At 40.2% G+C, this 20117-nt stretch overlaps 1 protein-coding gene across 4 annotated transcripts in view; it reads left to right on the top strand.

Annotated features, from left to right (window-relative positions):
- The window catches only part of RhoGAP100F (Rho GTPase activating protein at 100F), an 858958-nt gene that overhangs the window by 94024 nt on the left and 744817 nt on the right, over positions 1-20117 (top strand). The gene's annotated exons all lie outside the window — the stretch shown is intronic.

Below are 20117 nucleotides of genomic sequence, written 5' to 3'. Positions count from 1 at the left end.
TTACTTCCGTACTTTTTTCATTCATGAAGCTGTGGCGTATACGGAGTCCCAAGATCTGGGCTATCTCACTATGTCACGTGGTCCTAGGATATGAATAGATATAAGTTTACCAACTCCTAAGAAATCAGGTTGCCAACTCATAAGAAATCAGGTTACCAACTCCAGAATCACCATCGCCATTTCACTTCATTCTTCAACGGACGCAGCACCTTGGACAGTGTCCTCGCGTTCCATCGCTTCTCGAAAAGTGGGCGTGGTTTGTCCCGATTCATCGCTTCTGATAACGAAAGTGATTTTTCCTGGTCAGGTGTTCCCAATCCATCGCCCCATAAGAGTCATCTTGAAGACATGAGATGGAGAACAGTTTATTCACTTTGATGAGTATTCTGAAAAAGATGCCAGAATTATTGGGATTGGTAGCAAATTGTGCACGCCGGCCTTGTTTGAAAGTAATCTTATAGTGGGTGATTCAGACCAGCACTATATTGCTTGATGCCAGAGTAAAATACAGTTATATGAAACTTTTTTCACTAACTAAATACACAGTGTGTCTACAAAGTTTTAAGACTGGCAACATTGTAACAAGATAAATGCTGCAATGTGGCATTCGGTACATGTATTTCGTAGTGTCGCATGTAGTGAGTGTGTAGTGAAATTGGTGTCCGATTCGGTGCAATATTGAATGAATTACAGCGTTTATGCTAGTGCAGTGTTTTGTACCCTCGTCATGCATTTGGAAACAGAAAGAGTGGCGATTATGCTTTGTGTAAAACTCAGTAAAACCGCTTCAGAAACCGTTGAAATGCTGAAAACTGCTTATGGCAATGACACCTTTTGTCAATCCAATGTTTTCATTTGGCATCGTGATGGTCAGGAAGCTGTGGCGGATGATTCCAGTGAGGGTCATCCCTCCATTAATCGAACTGTCGGTAAAGTTCGAATGAAAACCGGGCACAGTCACTGATGATGATTGCTGCTGCTGCTGATTGATTATTGCAGCTGTCTGTAGGTCCATTTTGGAGCTCTTGCTAAAGAGATTATGACGAGTGAAACCAGAGCTGGTTGAATCTGGTGCTTGGTTCCTGCAGCACTGCGAACATCCGCTTTATTCGCCAGACTAGGCACTGGATTACTACTTTTTATTCCCTAAATTCAAATCCTACCTGAGGGGCCAACGTTTTGACACCATTTTGGAAATTGAAGAAGCTGTGACGAGGCATCTAAACACAATCCTAATAGAAGATATCCGCAGGGACATCCAGCCATTGCACAGCCATGTCACTAAGTGTGTGGACTTAGGAGGGATGTGCATCGAAAACTAACCAAGGCTTATGGCCAGTCTCACATATTTACACTTTTTTATTAAGCCAGTCTTAAAACTTTGTAGACACACTGTGTATGTTAGGTTAGATTACTTGCAAAGGAAAAAAAAACGTGACTGGGCTTCTATTGGAGCCGCCTAGGAGTTTGTCTTGAATGAAATGTACAGGGTCAACGAAATTAGTAATAAGTTGTGTTTTATAGAGCGTATATTGATACACTTGTATTTTGAATTGTATCTTCTGCAAATATGCTATTAAGCCTTGTTTCCATGATTTGAAAAACTCAATATGCTGACCAAGGCAGAAATTTATTTTATTATAAAATATAAACTAAACGTAACGTTTCAACCTTCTAGCAAGGTCTTCTTCAGACTGCACCAAGTACAAATGTAACAAGAATAAACAAAGAATGGAAGAAAGTGTTAGAAAGAGTGGAAAGGACAAGAGAGAAAGAGGAGAGAAGAAGGAAAAAGAGCGTGAGATAAAGAGTCCAACCACATTCTAGATAGAAGTAAATATGTTTAGCCTTTTAGGTGAAAGTACAGTTGACAAGGAAAAGCCACCTGCTAGAATGTTCCAGAACAACTTTCTAATAGTCTGGAGGGGAGTAATGTTTGTGTATATATATATCGTCCTGTTTTGTACCTTGTTACATTTGTACTTGGTGCAGAGTCTGAAGAAGACCTTGCTAGAAGGTTGAAGCGTTACGTTTAGTTTATGTTTTATAATAAAATAAATTTCTGCCTTGGTCAGCATATTGAGTTTTTCAAATATGCTGTAGAAAGAAACAAACTGCCGGAGTACTAGTTGAGGCGAGTGTACAACTATAAGAATGTCGTTCATTGCAAACTTCTAGGCGTATTCCAAGTCATTGTACACTAGGGTCGAGATTACCTTCCTGATAGCAAATACAATGTGTAACAACCTTTGATAGTTTTGTTTGTGCTTGTGGCAGAGATTTTTATATACATTCTGTGAGTGTTCATTTCATTGTTTTCGGAAGCGATGGAACGGGAGTAAATCCCTTGGACAGTCGCAATCTCTACTAACACCAAATAAAGCCCCTTTCACACGGAACTGGATTTCTAGAAGGAATGCCCTAGTTGGCGCTGAACTAACTTTCTAGGTAGCAATCATGGCCGCCTGGCTGACTGCTTGACTGGTTTGGAGGAATAGGACATGTTCTAATTGCTACTTGCTTTCCTTGACTGGATTCTGTGGAACAGCCAATCAGAGCAAAGTTTCGCCATGTGAAGATAATCTGTGAGTGTGCAAAGGAGCACTTTTGTCTGTGGTTTCCGAGTGTTACTCCAGCAATGTATAACGTATACAGCATGAAAGGCGCAGACTTACTTCGGGGTTCCCCATTTATAATTTATAATTACTATTTGAACATAGTAACTGTAACACAGTTACTATTTTTTTCACAGTTACTATTTTTTTCACAGTTACTATTTCAACCCAGTAACTGTAACACTGTTAATATTTGAACATAGTAAGTGTAACACAGTTACTATTTGATCATTGTAACTGTAACGCAGTTACTATTTGATCATTGTAACTGTAACACAGTTACTATTTGAACCAAGTATCTGTAACACAGTTAATATTTGCACCAAGTAACTGTAACACAGTTACTTTTTGAAACAAGTAATTGTTACTATTTGAACCAAGTAACTGTAACACAATTACTATTTGAACCAAGTAACTGTAACGCAGTTACTATTTGAACCGAGTAACTGTAACGCAGTTACTATTTGAACCGAGTAACTGTTATGCAGTTACTATTTGAACCGAGTAACTGTAACGCAGTTACTATTTGAATCGAGTAACTGTAACTCGGTTACCTTTAAAAGTAACTTTCCGAATAGTATGAATAATACCCACCAGGCACTTCCATACGCAGCGCTAATTTTTCCCAGCTCGTGTGGCTAGCACCTCCTACTTCGTCCACCATATTTTCGGAAAGCAAATAGCAGTCCGTAAGTGACGCAGTCACTCTATGAGAGCCCCTTTGACGCCTCCATTTGCATCAAATGAAATTTTCTCCGGAGATGAGAGAGCTAATGCATCCTTTCACGCGTTTTCACCTTAGGCGTCAATTCCAGGCGTCTGCCTATTAGTTCGTCTACTGGGTAATGGCTTGTCCCCTCGTTTTCCTTCTTGTTCATCATTGCCAACGTTTCTAGCACTTGCCGCTCTCATATCAATTACCATATGCAACATATTTACCAGGATACACGATATTTCGCGTGTATAGGCCACATATTTCTTGTACAATTTATTGGAAAAATACGAATGAGATTAAGGCATTGGTTGTTGGGAAGAAACAAAGGAAAAGCAGTGAGAACAGCAGACCTCCGTGGCGTAGTGGTTATAGTGATCTCTGGCCTAACTCGCGGCTGACCTACTTTTTGCTACATCTGTCCACCAATCGTCTTTGGGGGCGCGTCTTCCCGTTTCGTCCAGTACCGAAACGGAAGAACCGTTTCCTCCTGATGGAATTTTTAAAAGATGGTTTGAATGTGAAAGTAAAAGTCCAAATAATCAGGTGTGGCTTCCAAAGGGGATCCTTGTCGCATTGTTTAATGCATTAATAACAGAAATACAGATACATGTACATAAGAATACACAGTACAAAACACACTATCAACAATAGTCTTAGCCAGTGAGGTTAGGTTAGGCAAATCTTCTACTGTTGTAGCTATTGCAGGGTGATATCTTCCTTGCACATTATAAAGGCTCTACACGATTGGGAATTTTTACTTTCACATTTCCCTCTGGGCGAAACGGTACTTACGTTCTGGCGCATGTTATCACTTGGTCAATAAAACAAGTTTTTCGGTAATGGGCGAAACGGGCATGAATCTTTGGAGGTGTGTGGCTCGATGAGTGCGAAGTAAACGCTGTAGAGGTAACATCCCTCTCACTTTACAACGTTGCCAAGCGTACGTCTGTTTTTCTCAGTTGTTCTTATTATCTTGTTTGTGAAGTGTTAGGGTATTTTGTGTATTAATTTTCCTTGATTTGTGTACTATTGTATAACTTTTATCCAGTAACGGCGCCAATCAACTCTCTCCCTTCCCGTTTTACAGTACGTTCGGCAACATTCTGTGTATCCGACACTCACTTGTTTTAGTTCCGCCAGCAACATTCTGTGCATGCGACACTCACTTGTTTAGTTCCGCCAGCAACATTCTGTGCATGCGACACTCACTTGTTTAGTTCCGCCAGCAACATTATGTGCATGCGACACTCACTTGTTTAGTTCCGCCAGCAACATTCTGTGCATGCGACACTCACTTGTTTAGTTCCGCCAGCAACATTCTGTGCATCCGACACTCACTTGTTTAGTTCCGCCAGCAACATTCTGTGCATGCGACACTCACTTGTTTAGTTCCGCCAGCAACATTCTGTGCATGCGACACTCACTTGTTTAGTTCCGCCAGCAACATTCTGTGCATGCGACACTCACTTGTTTAGTTCCGCCAGCAACATTCTGTGCATGCGACACTCACTTGTTTAGTTCCGCCAGCAACATTCTGTGCATGCGACACTCACTTGTTTAGTTCCGCCAGCAACATTCTGTGCATCCGACACTCACTTGTTTAGTTCCGCCAGCAACATTCTGTGCATGCGACACTCACTTGTTTAGTTCCGCCAGCAACATTCTGTGCATGCGACACTCACTTGTTTAGTTCCGCCAGCAACATTCTGTGCATGCGACACTCACTTGTTTTAGTTCCGCCAGCAATATTCTGTGCATGCGACACTCACTTGTTTAGTTTCGCCAGCAACATTCGGTGCGTTGGGACTCGAAAATGTCCGATGTCAGTTGAAGAGAATTTAACTTGTTTCCCAGCCGCCAGTTGTAAGTGCGATCAGTATAAGAGTGTCCCACAAAGGGATTTACACTATTTGAATGTTAATAACAGAGAAAGTATTACAGATAACCTGATGGAACTTTCTGTATCTGGATCTGTCATGATTAGTGCTTGTTGCCATTCACTTGTTTTTCTTTAATTTCAGTTCAGTTGCCAGTAGTGACAAGTAATTGACAAGATGGCTGGGAACCTTTCCGTTGAGCAACGGAAGTGGATTTTAAAGTGTTTTTGGAAATGTCAGGACATGAAAGAAGTGCAGAGACGATGGCGGGCAGAATTTGATGTATGGACTTCTTGGGGGATCTTGTGAAATTTTGCACCACTGCTTCCATCAATCTTTCGTCCGATACTGATTTCTTCCTGCCACACCATCCCAGATCACACACAGTTCCTTCCCTCTCAAACTTGTCGCGTAATTTCGAAATTTTTACACGTGACGGTGGCGCAGTATCAAATTCCGCCCGCCATCGCCTCTGCACTTTTTTCATGTCCTGACATTTCCAAAAACACTTTAAAATCCACTTCCGTTGCTCAACGGAAAGGTTCCCAGCCATCTTGTCAATTACTTGTCACTACTGGCAACTGAACTGAAATTAAAGAAAAACAAGTGAATGGCAACAAGCACTAATCATGACAGATCCAGATACAAAAAGTTCCATCAGGTTACCTGTAATACTTTCTCTGTCATTAACATTCAAATAGTGTAAACCCCTTTGTGGGACACTGTATAGCACAGCGCGCTACGACCCCAGGGATTCCGGCTTCGAATCCCGACCTGGCCATTCATCAATTTCATCTTAATACCATTCATCCTCATCTTCGCGACCAGCTAAGTGGCAGAGAAGGAAAGTAAAACCAAGTCAAGCGAGACTGAACACGTTGGCAGATTCAGGTACCTGGGTGGGATGCATTCATAAGTAGTGACTTGGTCTGCAGCCAGGAGCCTAACCGAGAAAAGCAATAACGAAATGAGCCTTTAAGAGAAGAAGCACGTTAGCGGCGAATGACGAAGGGTTTCTCGGGATATGGAGAAGGTTACATAAATTAGAACTACATAATTTGTATTCATGTCCAGATATTATTAGAATAATTAAATCAAGAAGACTTAGATGGGCAGGCCATGTGGCACGAATGGGAGAGGAAAGAGGAGTTTACAGGATTCTTGTTGGGAAACCTGATGGTAAGAGACCTGTAGGAAGGCCAAGACGAAGATGGAGGGACAACGTTGAGATGGGCCTAAAGGAAATCGGTAGGGATGGAAAAGAGTATATAGATCTTGCTCAAGATAGGGAAAGGTGGAAGGCCTGTGTTGCTGCAGCCATGAACCTTCGGGTTTAAGAAGGCTAGGGAGTTAGTTAGTTATGAACAAGGACTTCGATCCCTGATGATGAGAGTGACATTAGCTGTCGAAAGTTCGGAAGCCTATCCGGAAATCACCTGCTAAGAAAAGTGTTTTGTGAGGCGTAGCCTGTGCTCTAGGAAACATGGAGGAAAAGCGACTAGAAGCTTTAGAAATGTGGCTATGGCAAAGAATGGAGCGTATGAAATGGACAAGAAAAGGGGGGACGGGACCCCCGAAGTAAGCTCGCCTCCACTTTTATTCATTCGAGGGTATGTACCTTAACGCAACTCCCATGCTGCGTTTGGGATCGAACCAAGAACATTTAGATTGTATTGGGTGGTGTAGTTATTCATCTTTCAGATGGTTATCACCTGCTTAGCATAAAGTATAATGTATGCGAAAGGTTACATCCAAAGTTATGGCACAAGAATTCACACGTACGGTAATTCAGCTTCTGTACTCTCCATGACTGAACCGACGTGGATATTGATAGGAATAGGATAATACTTGCCTCACAAACAGATGAATGTTATTCCATAGATTGTCCTCTCAATAATGGTAATTGACACACATCTGACCTTTCAGTCAGTGTTTACTCTCCTCATGCACCACTGTCCAATAATCGTCCCTCCAACTTCCTTGCTCTCTCCCTTCCAACTCTCAAGTCAATAACCTAACCTTTGCCTGATTACTTATTCAGCATTCCTTTCTCTGCTATGTTAAGACTTGACACTTCTTACCCAATACCTTGGGTACGATACGGTACAGTATCCTCGTGCCTTGAAATATACCAAGACGTCAGTTGCGTGAATTTAACGGTTTCCCCGCCTTTTAACTTCTCTTATTTATTGGTCGTTTATTGACTAATAAACATGAATAATAAGGGGAAGATATTGCATGGTACTTGATTTATGGAGTCGTGCGGTCTAAGGTGCTGTGCTTTGGGCCCCGACTGCGGGATGGGATGGGTTCGAGTCCGCCTGGCTTCAGTCTCTGGGTTCTCGGCCTGTGTATAAGACCGGTGGCAACCCACCATCGTGAAGAAATTGGGGAGCTGCGAGTGAGTAACGTAACCCGGTCACGGATATCTCCTACAACGGCTGGAGGTTCGCCGTGCTGACCCCACTTACCCCATTTTGTTTATTCTTGCGTTCTGGGGGCGTAAACGTAAAGTGCCTGGTGAGTGAGGCGATCGATGATTGGATAGTAGGTGTGACGTCTGTTATTATTTTTAATCTATAATTATTGCCGTGATTAAATTTGATATTTAAGTATTGCGATTGTGTCGGCAAATCCAGTGTTGTCAGAAAGGGTATTTGGTTTCAAGCGAGATTTCGTTTCCCTTATTCTGGAGTCCAGAACAAATAGAGTTTTGAATGAAGCTTGTGCCATGTTACAATATGCAGTTTGAAACTGATAAAATGTTTCAGAATGCAATTTTGTTTAGATGTGTGAAATGGACAGACATTAAGAAATAAAATTGTGTTGAAAAGATTTAGTGAAAGCTGGAAGTGATCAAGACAAGAAAAAGAAATTGGGTTAAGATGGAACTGTTTGCTAAAAGACTCTGTTCCGTCAATCGCAAAACAGTATATAAAAGCAGGGAGTCGTAACGTACCCAATTTGCGTTACACGTTACGTTCCATTTTGTAGGAGGAAGATTATGGTTCAACTGCTGGTACCCATGTAACGTAACGAAATGCAATATCTTATAGATTGACGTTACAAGGAACGTAACAAAATGTATTATGGTAGATATTAACGTTATAAAGGAACGTAACGAAATGAGCACATTGGAACATAACGTAATATGCAATATGGTATATACTACCGTTACAAGGAACGTAGTAACGAAATGCAATATGGTATATACTAGCGTTACAAAAACGTAACGAAATGCAACATGGTAGTAAATAACGGTACATAGGAACGTAATGAATGCAATCCTCCGTAATGGAATGAAGTGAAAGGCAATATGGTTAACTAACGTTACATAGGAATGTAGCAAAATGTAAACCACTGTAGCGGAACGGAACAAAATGCAGTTGGGTACATACCATCTGCATAAAGAACGTAAATAAATTCAGTATGGTAGATGTTAACGTTACAAGGAAAGAACAATTCACAAATGTTAGCTAGTAACGTTATAGGCGCGTGACGAATATAATCTATTTAACATCAAGGAAGAAAAAGGAATAGCCAAAATCTCTTACCTTTCATTGGAACATTGCGAAAAATAACTCAGTATATCGTATGGGATTAATGTGAAGTAGCCGTGAAAAATATGGTTGTTTGTAAAAAAATGAATTTCAACCAGGGTTGTTAAAGGGTCAGGAATTTTAAATCAATTCAATTCCGGTTCAGCAGGGAATATTAGCAAGCATAAATGGATCTGGACTGTAAAGAGCCTCTTTATGTATTTCAATTCGTTCCAGGGACATTTTCTCCTGATCAGTTGAAATACGGCAAAGGGACCTTCTTTCCGGATCAATTTAAAGACGGTCTAAGTTCCATATTGAAATGAAAGAATACGCAACTCGGGACCGAATTAAAACTGTGCGATAAAAAAGTTTCCGGTCTTGTTGCGTAACCCAATAGAAGAACCCATTAGAATTTATGGGTTCGTGGACGTTTAACAACCCTGATTTGATATTAAATTACATTTTTGGCTCGAAATTGAATAAAGCTTTCAACTAGTGTAGAAATAAGTAGCAATAGGCGTGCGCACGGGGTGCAAGGGGGGAATGCCCCCCCCACCTCGTCACGGACATCTGTCGACATTTTAGACGCAGGGAAATATGCCATGGGGCATATTAACCCGATAATAGTGTTGCCCCCTCAAGAAACACCACTTGAATTCGAAATTATCGCATTCCTGCATCCCCATTATAATAATTAATGTAAATTACTATGACAAATCAAATTATACGTGTGAAATATATACTTTTAGCTGACATTCGTTTTCTAAAGGGGAGAGGTGGCCATCCTCGCCCACTTCCAGATTTCCATGCCCCTATATTATTATACTTTATTCCAGAAATTTAGGGTAGAGGAATCATATCGCCGGTTATTAAACGATATTATGCTCTTGAAGAAAATGAAGTATTTTGAAGCCGATGAAAGTTCACAAAGGAACAACGGCGGAAGAAGGTGCAGTGGCATAACCACAGGGGGCAGGGGAGATTAGCCCTCAAACTTGTACGGAAATCAATTCTAGGAGTTAAGGAAGGCAAACATTGGACTATAGAAAGAAAGGTTGCAGAATCTAAGAGTAGCAAGACAAAAGGATACTCAAGGTGGATTTAGTTTTCACGTCTTTCGTGCACTATTTCTTCCAGACGGCCAAGAGCACCTGCAAGGGGGCACAGAGGGGCAATTGCCCCCTCTCGATTTCTATCTTTATACCAATTTAAAAAAAGTTATATAAACTTGGACAGTTGCTGCTGATTACGGTGTAAGTTTTGACCGTGTAAGGTAATAAATAGATTTATTATTAATTTTTGAAGCCGCACCGTTCATTTATAAACACACTGTATATGAGCCATTGTGAATTCGAGTCAATTTAAACATTTTGCGTTGTTGCGAGATTATCTATTAGGATAAAATTTGGACATAAATAATCTAAGTAGAAAAAGTGCAACTTGTATATCAAAATTGCCATGTCCATCTGATCTCCGAAAGTAGTGTTTAGCACGTCACATTTCAAGTATATGATTGATTGATTTGGTGTTTTGAGTCCACTTTATGCACAGTAACGCTAATCGGGACTGGACCTTCAGTTTGAAGTGGAATCCGAACCACTTGTGCCTCCACCGGGTATCGAACCCGGGACCCCTTGATTACTAGGCGACGACGCAACCACTGCGCCATCGGGGAGGCCATTTCAAGTATAGTCCATGATTGTATCTAGTATATGAACGAGATTTGTCCCTCCTCTCAAACAATTCGTGGCTTGTCCCCACCGAACGAAGTGTGTCACTTATAAATTAAGTTTCCGAAAGCAGGCATTATGCATGAACAGAACAAAAAATACTCCTGAGAAATTACAAAAATTATAAGCCAGTTCGTGACCGGGAGTTATTGACGGTCTCCCCCCCCACCCACCTATCCGCTTTAGGTTCCGGGTTCGAGTCCTGGTCTGTAAATATCTTTTTTAAGTGTCTCTTCATCAATTTCATCTATTTATCATCCATCTTCATAGTTTAATTATAAAGTGACATAAAAGCAAAGCAAAATAAGAACAAATAAAAATAATTGCAAAATGACTAGAATGTCAGAACTACGTTTGAAAAATAAAATGCGAGCAGAAGGTTCATTTTCAAACAGGTATTTGGGTAGAATTGTGTAGACAGACAGCATGCTCCCGAAAGTTGCCGATCCACGTGTAGCATGACCTTCGATACTGGGGTTGCGCTTTTTCAGGAAAGTTTTCTCGACCCTCCTCAGGCGTCTTATCAAGAATGCCTCGGTGTTCGCAGCATTGCCAACTTATTTTCCGTCGGAAAAAGTCTTTTTCCTCCTATTTAATCTGCGGTTGGCTCTACAATACATCATATTAAACAAGATACAACAACTGAATTACGGCGAAGTAGGTTAGAAACTCTGCGTGCTCAAGAGCAGCTTCGATAAGGCACCTGAATTGTTTCGAACTGAACCAGGAAATGGGCGATCTTTATTCCCGAAGGCCATTCCGTAAAACTAATGCCACAAGAAGTTTTCTGTGTGGATTTGAGAGCATGAAATTGTAGGTTGATGATAGTACTACAAGACGTCAAGTGGATTTTTTTTCTGTTTCGTTATTTTATATAGCTTTGCTACCTACATAGTTTGAATAACTAATCAATCATTTGATGAGCAGACAAACACGAAGAAGCCGATCCCGTGGCAAATGAGTTAGCGTAATACACTGCGAAGTCTAATGTCGGATTAGAAAATATGGATGGGTCATTTGTCTTTATACCACTTCCAGTACCTATCACATCCTTTATCATCGCGATTAACCGAAAGTGGTAGACGCGAAATTAAAAATAGAACCTTTGCATGAATGCCCGAAAAAGAGGCAAGGGCACGACCCACCTGGAAAAGGAAAGTCAACCAAAAATTATATATATCGCGCAATTGCATTTTAGCTATAATAATATATGTTAATTATTGCATGAACATGATAACTTCAAATTAAAACAATGGTTTTTGAGGAGACAACACTGTTACGGGGGAACATGCACCTTGTTTGCCCCCCCTGGAAAAAAAACTACCTTGCTTGCCCCTCCCTGGAAAAAAAATCCTGCAGACGTCCATGAACCTTTGGTATCGACTTCGGAGTATAAAGCTGTAACGTGCCACCACTCGTAACTCCAGGGTATGCCGAATTGGCAACACACTGCTCCTTGCTCCAGCTGGTCAGTTGGGTGCACCAGTTCTCACCCAGGGATCGGGATTAAGACGATCCACCCTTCCTCCAGGAAGGAAACCACCGAATTGCGACACGTGACAGTAAATAAAATTCCAAATACTTTATAATTAAAATGTCCAAAATCTTTAATCACGAATAGCGCGCGTACATACTGATTCGCACAAGTTAAAAGTTATAATTTATTGGGTCATGCACGCTCGCAGGCAGTCATAAACAATTTATTTAACACGAGAGTCCGCGCACCGCCTTCACAGTTAATAGCAAGACCTCAACTGCTGTGTGAAACTTGGTCCCTTACATTGAAAGAGGAACATAAATTGAGAGTATTTGAAAATAAGGTTCTTAGGAAAATATTTGGACCTAAAAGGGATGAGGAGACAGGTGAGTGGAGAAGGTTACATAATTTAGAACTACATAATTTGTATTCATGTCCAGATATTATTAGAATAATTAAATCAAGAAGACTTAGGTGGGCAGGTCATATGGCACGAATGGGAGAGGAAAGAGGAGTTTATAGGATTCTTGTTGGGAAACCTGATGGTAAGAGACCTATAGGAAGGCCAAGACCAAGATGGAGGAACAACGTTGAGATGGTCCTAAAGGAAATCGGTGGGGATGGAAAAGAGTATATAGATCTTGCTCAATATAGGGACAGATGGAAGGCCTGTGTTGCTGCAGCCATGAACCTTCGGGTTTAAGAAAGATAGAGAGTTCGTTAGTTAGTTAGTTTAAAAGGAAGTAGCTAAAAATGAGTAAATAAAAATATTACGTGGCAGAGTGGTTAGCACAGCGCACTATGACGCCAGGGGTCCCGGTTTCGAATCCCGACCTGCACATCAGTGTTCTCTGTGAGTGTCCCTTCATCAGCTTCAGCATTCGTCGCTCATGCTCATCTTCGCTTTCTGAACCGCCAGGAGTACAGCACGTGGCGTAGCGTTTCGCGTCAGAATTCCAGGAACAGGCAACTTACGGTTACCTGACCAAGTAGCGTTTCGTCCGAGGGCTACCATCCTAATACACTGTTGCCACAATATGTAAGCACAATTTCCCTTTTCAAGGGGTAAAATTTCCCTTTTTCGCCCATTCTTTCCCTACATCTAAAGAATTATTATTAATAATAATAATAATTGTAATAATTAAATATTATCGTTGACCCATGTTCGTATGTATAAAATGTTTAACTTTTAAATGCTACGACGCCAGGGGTCCCGGGTTCGAATCCCTGCCTGGGCATGGCTATTTGTGAGTGTCCATCATAAATTTCATCATATCGTCGCTTATACCCATCTTCGCAATTAGCCAAAAGTGGCATAAAAACGAAGTAAAATAAACCAAATCAATAAACAATAAAATCAATAACTTTTAAATGTTTCTTTCGGAAGATTTAGATTTTATTGCTAAACCAAGCCAATTTTTTCGTTTTGAGATGAAAGCTAAAACTATGTTAAAGTTGGCAACTGAAGATTTTCATCAGCAAAAAGCAAAACACACAAAAAGAGATGGAATTTAGGGAGGCCAATGCCCCTTGTCTTCATCACACCATCAGAAGAAAATGAAAAATATTCTACACAAAATGCTGTTCTAATAGCACAGACAAAATTTGTCTGTGGCTCTAGTAAGGCGCAGATATAAAGAGTTTGAGTGGAGAATCACATTTTTGCCTCCCCATCAAAATTTTTAAGTTCGGCGCATGGGTATACACGTTTTATTAAAAAAAGTATATAGTACATATCTGAGCAAATGTTCCATTCTGGTAAATTTCACATATTAGGTGGAAACTTCTACAACACAGCAAGTTTCTTATTAAAATTTAATCCATTGAATCTGAGAAGAATTGTTGGTCACTACTTGCCACTCCGCACGGAATTTTTTAACTTGTTTCCGCGGTGTTTTTTTAATCTTCCGATAATTCTCCACGACGTTTTCTAATATATTCTGGAGTTGCAGATCGGTTCCTTTGCTTCCTTTGTTCTTCCATCGTCCAAGACGGGCACAGCCTTCCAGCAAACACTCGCACACGACGAATAACCCAGTGTCCATTGAGGACTGAAGTAAAAATAATTTGCGACAAAGAGAACTTCATTGTTTGCACATGTAGTGGTTGAGGCAAAATTCAGAGAACAGCGGAAAGCTTTACATAAACAATACCCTCTTACTCCCACTCCCAAAGCCGGGACATAAGGGCATAAAATAGATAAGGGTGAATGGTCAATGACCTCCGGCCCCAAACGGTAGCCAGATGTGGATGAACCCAAATTCCACCCTTCCTCTCGGAACAAAGTATACGACATAATAAAATAAAAAAAGTTCTCATTTTCAAAACTGGAATCACTTATAATGTTTAATATAATTAATGTTGAGTCTGTCTTAAAATTTCCCTGAAAATTCGCTATTTTTCACCAAATTTCCCTTTTCACTTAAAATTAGCTCCAAATTTCCCTTCAAAAAAGGAAATTTCCCTTCATGCGGCAACACTGTCCTAATAGTGTTGAATGAAGCAAACTCTTGCTAACACTCTTAAATGCTCCATCGAAGACATTTTTTTTTGTTGTTTTAATATTTCTTTCCCTCTGGAAATTGCAAATCTCACCTTCATAGTTGTCAGATAGTAAGAAAGTGTTGCCATCTGCCATGACTAAAATTTCTAGATCCAAGTTCACTTCCTCTCGACGATTTGTTTTGATTTGATTTGTTGTTTTAAGTCCACTTTATGCACATTAAGGCTAATAGGGATTGGACCTACAGTTTAAAGTGGGATCCGAACCACTTGTGCATCCACCGGGTATCGAACCCGGGACCTCTCTCTCGACAATTTGTCTTGAGTCTGCACTCCGCTGTCTATGCAATGTAGTTTTAAAAGTTGTAAACCGAGGTATACTAGTCACCAATTCCATCGCTGCCAGTGGTTAGTCAAAGTGTGACTCATCATCAGCCAGGCTCGAACGAAACGCAACTCATTAAACCGTCGCAGACGAACTGTAGCATTTTTCCAGAAATTTCGCTTTCGGACGAAACGCTACTGAACCGTACAGCAGTCCCAATGCCTGCTCCAAGTTGCACAGCTGCTTTCGGAGCCCTTGGTTTGGGAAGGGGGTGGGGATGAGGAAAGGGTCTTGATTTTTTATACTGAAGCTCGTTCATTTTGTTCTCCTATTTCTCTTGGTTGAATTTTCTGAGATACGGAATCTACCTCATTTTGCTTTTCATTACGTTTTATTGCATCACCCACGGTACGCTTACATGTACTACTTAACATTTTCAATTTCCCTGTACCCTTTGGTTAGGTACGGTAAAAATAAATAGCTGCCGTTCGTCAAATGTTGTATTTTTGTTACCCATTTTTCTCGTACTTCAGTCAGGGAACAATGCAGCTACTGGTAACAAATGTAGTCAGGAAGTAGCATCAATTGTTCCTTCCCCGCACTGTAGTCGACCAGTAAAAAAAAACTATGTAAAGCCTCGTTTCTATTACCACAAATTTGCCGTGCAACATGACGCGCGGCATGCGACGCTGCATGTGCCAAGCATTTGTTGAAATGGAAACTGTCTGCAACATGCCGCGGCGCAAGTGCCGGGGACAAAATTGACCCAACAATTAAGACGCTCAACATGCGCCGCGGACAATGGAAACAGCCTGCAGCAAGTTCCTGGGGCATGCGCACTAGAGTAGAAACAGACGACGCGACTAAAATCTGTGGTCCAACAAGATTTAATAACAATGCAAAATCACTTACAGTCATTCTTACAAAGTTTTCGTATCTACTTTGAAGACGTAAGTCTCTCATCAACGAGTTATATGCTCCTTCCGAATTTCTTTTCGCTAGAAAACTTCTAATCCACCATCTAGGTCGTTTTCGCCTCTTATTTTTACAAGTTCATGGTACGCGCCTGCCATAACCAACAAAACCCGCCATAGTTGTATTGTTCATCTTTACACAAGTTAAATCACTACCAAATTATTACAATACAAGAGAAGAAACACTGACTACTCTAAAGCACAATGGAACAACGCTACACTCAAGTCCTGCACTCCGGTGCTGTTGCGGGCGTATTTTGCAGAAGTAGTTTTGAATTGGAAACAGTGCACTGAATGACGCGCAACATGCGCCGGCACATGTTGCGCGTCATGGGTCTGGAACTTGTCAGAATGGAAACGTAGCTTAACAGAAACAGAAGGCTTTCACGATTTGTCTGAATATTAAAGTGATCTCTTTTTTCACACCCAAACATAAATAACTATTTTCAGATTTGAAAACGTAACAGGGGTGTAAGGGGTGACCTTCCACGTATTACATCCAATCCTCAACTTCATTCCACGTAGTACACCCTGGACTGCTCTTTGCAGACTAACGAGACTCTGGCGACTGGCCCTATGGCTAGTATAATTCTGTGTGTTCTCCTGCTTTCTGTCATATGCGCTGAGTGCCTCTTTACAGCCTCAGCTTTTAACCTGTCAGAATATTTTAATATTTCAGTTATGCGACATTACAGTTATGTTATTTGTTATGGTAAGGGGCTGCACCCCGTATAACGTGGCGGGTGCAAAATAGCCTAAGTGCTGACGCACCCAAAATTAAAAAAAAAAGTTACATATAACTTTAAGAAAGGCGTATAAATATTTCACCATCGTTTATATTTATGTACATGTTGTTAATTTTCAAATATTGTGAAGAAATACAGCAAGATGCTACGTATTTGATTACTAATGTGAGCCACTGTATATGTTATGTTTTTATTTCATGAACAATGTATGGTCAAACATTACTTTGCAGACCGTGGCGGAGTGGTTAGCACAGTGCAATACGACGCCACAGGTTCCGAGTTCGGATCACAGCCTGTGCATTATTTTCTTTGTGATGTCCTTTCATCAATTTTGTCATTTCATCACCCATCCTCGTCTTCGCGATTAGCCAAAAGTGGCATAAAACCAAAGTTAAATATAACAAATCAAAATCAAACATTACTTGGCATGACAAGAATGGATAGGTAATTTTGAAGCTGCTGTTATTAAAAGCAAATTGTATGTAGCTTTCCTAGACAGAAGTTTCACACACAGAAACTGATTGATTGGATAACGGCTGCGGATTCCTACTCGAGCAGAAAATATATATATTTCCATTTATTACTTACAACAATAGCAGACTGATTTCCTGCTAAATCAAAGAAAACTTGCATTCACAGTTACAAATTGACATGTTGAATTAAGTTAACTACAGATTTCTCTCACTCCAATTCTGATTAATCGAACAGCACACCACAACGTGGGTCATTATATATTTCCAACTTACTCTCGAGTTCCTCAACTAAAAATAAATTGACTGCGAGACAAAAACTCCTCTCCGATAACACATTATATGCAGAGTATACGTAAGTTGAAATTCCATCATAATAATAATTTGAATTCTTCAAGTAGTAGCTACAAATATAATTTTTCATACATATTTTCTTAGCAAAATATGAAGTTCCTCACTTCACAAGGATAACATATACACAGTATTTCACAGGAGTTTTTAGTTCGAGCTAATCGTAGGCCTAATATGAATATAAACGTCACTTCATTACTTAGTTTAAAAAAAAAAAGTTCCAGGCAATCAGAATTCGAGGGTATGCCTGAAATTATTTGTAGTATCTCATGTATCAAGGGGACTTTTTAAGTAAAATGAAGGATACATACCATATGCTTTGGTCAATACAGAGTAGTAGAAACGTAATTATACTGCATGTTGCAACTGAAACCGTAGCCTCGAAGGCCGAAGTAGTTTAGTGATCCACTCATACACTCGGTACCAAACATTTCAAGTTCGAGTAGACATCTGGGCATGGCTGGTTTTTTTTTTGTAAACATCCCTTCATAGATTTAATATGATCAGCATTCATCTTCGTCGTCGCGATTATCTACAAGTGGCAGAAGAGCGATATAAAACATGAATAATACAAAAGTATAACAAACAAAAGAGGATAAAAGGATGAACTGAGTTTGAGTTAATGATAGGAAGTTTTATAAAATTACTGTTTCTTGAATAATCTTGTCCTTTGTTCCGATTGTATTTCTCAGTCACACGTTGCTCAATGTCCATGTCGACTGCCGTTCTTGCGTTCTTGAAAATTACTTTCTTGTCTGTCTATGCCCTTCTTTCAAACGTGGTAGGTAGGCGGGCGTTCTGTCTGTTTCTACACCAAAAAGTTTAATGCACCTCCTGTCCAAGAAGACAAGCCTTACTGAAAGTAATTTTCAAAATTGTAAGCGGATGAGGGCCCTTGTAAATGATAAAATATACTGTCCTTTTATTCGCTTAGTTTTGAGAATCACTTTCCATACAATTCTTGCCTTCTTGAGAGTCCAATGGCCCTGTCTAGCTACAGACCAGTTGCACAAACGCGGTTTCGTTTGTTTCGTACAACAATTCCATCTAACATTTCGTTTCTACGCATTTTCTACTTGCCAAAAGTGCCTTTCATATAGCCCCAAGGCGTTGTCTACTCGGATGCTTCGTGATCGAAGGTCACGTGTACAAAGTTTCAGGATTCAGATTTTCCGATTTTGCATGGTGCTGCTGCTATCAGTTCGGTTCGCCTTCTCAAGGTCGCGCAACAAGCAATTCTTTTTCGTCTTCCGATAGGAGAAAGCTTGCCTCTCGCTTAGGTGGACGAACGCGTGACACGGATGATTCTTTGGTTGGTCCTTTATGTTTCGTTCTTCAGCAACTTAATCTAAGCACGAATCATTCTCATCGCCAAACAACTGTATTTTTTTAAAAAAGAATGATGTAATACATGTAAACAGAGAGAGAGAGAGATAGATACATAGATAGATAGATATAAACGTTTTCCCTCAACAAACGTTTGCTTTGCTATCGTATAAAGTGAACGTACATGTTAAAATTCATCTAGCATAAATAATCAAATTAGAACAAATTCACATAAAGCGATTAAGTATGCAGAAAATAAATATATTTGTGATAAATACATAGTTAATAAGTAAATTCCAATAACCAGAACTTTTGTCACGCCGAATCTTATTTACGGATGTTTTCAAACGTTTTGTTTTACAATTTATTTTTTTCACTGACATCCAAAACGAAAATACGTATTATAACTTAGTGACTTTCAAGGGGTCAAAGTACTGTAATGTTAGTACAGTGCGTCCATTTTGATCTTCAGCCGAGAGATCGGGAGAAGCGTGGCGGGCGGCGCTGACGGAGATGCCGACATTTACGGCCTGTAATGCCCGCTTATTTTTATGGACATATGCAGACATTTATACAAATATTGCAAAACGAGCACTAACCTGTGTTATAAGAGTACGGTTTTAATTTTAGTAGCTTAGTGGCTGTATGTGCTGATGATTTTGACACGCCCACCTCTTGTGAAACACGGCGTAGAGATTTTTTTGGAGATCGTTCTAACGCTGCACCAATATCATCGAGTTTTGCTTCGGTTAGAATCCGTCGTTTTTGCTTATGGGTTTTAAAATTTAACGATCCAGTTTCTCGTAATTTTAAGGACAAGATGTCTAACCGTATCTCTGTGTGGAGTTGAAACGCCTGGGAATTTCTGTACAAATTGCCTACACACGTCTCGACACGAGTCTGTTTTCACGTACGTGTCATACATAAAAAAATTGTTCTAACGTGAACCTTGCGGCTGGCATTCCAATCGTCTCACTGACAGAACACACAAACACACTGCAATAACACAAACAAGTAACTGCAAGTAACCAAGAATAACACTCTTGCGCACAGTACGAAATTAACACGCTCTTGGTTTACATTGCTCGCCACTATATTCACAGCTCTGTCTTCATCTAGTCGCGAAGGAACAAAAAAACTCGAGCTCAGATATTTCGGATTGCAAGGTAGCTCACTAAAACCATTCACTTCTAACGGTTTCGTCTGCAGCGTAATCTTGATACAGTGTTGCACATTCTAAACTTCCAAACGATTCCCATGGCCACAAAACTCTTTCAAGGATATAAACTTAAGCAGGACGTTACTGGTCAAAACTATGATTAAAATGCTTTCTTATCTTTGGCTCTTAACATCGTTTCTATAGCGTATTTATTTGTGTGGATGAATTACAGAAGAACTTTTGCGTGTTATAACACAGGTTAGTGCTCGTTTTGCAATATTTATATAAATGTCTGCATATGTCTATAA

This window comes from Lepisma saccharinum, chromosome 26 (genome assembly GCF_977018435.1).
Source record: "Lepisma saccharinum chromosome 26, izLepSacc3.1, whole genome shotgun sequence".
NCBI classification, from domain to species: Eukaryota; Metazoa; Arthropoda; class Insecta; order Zygentoma; family Lepismatidae; genus Lepisma; species Lepisma saccharinum.
This window is presented reverse-complemented; position numbering and strand designations above follow the sequence as displayed.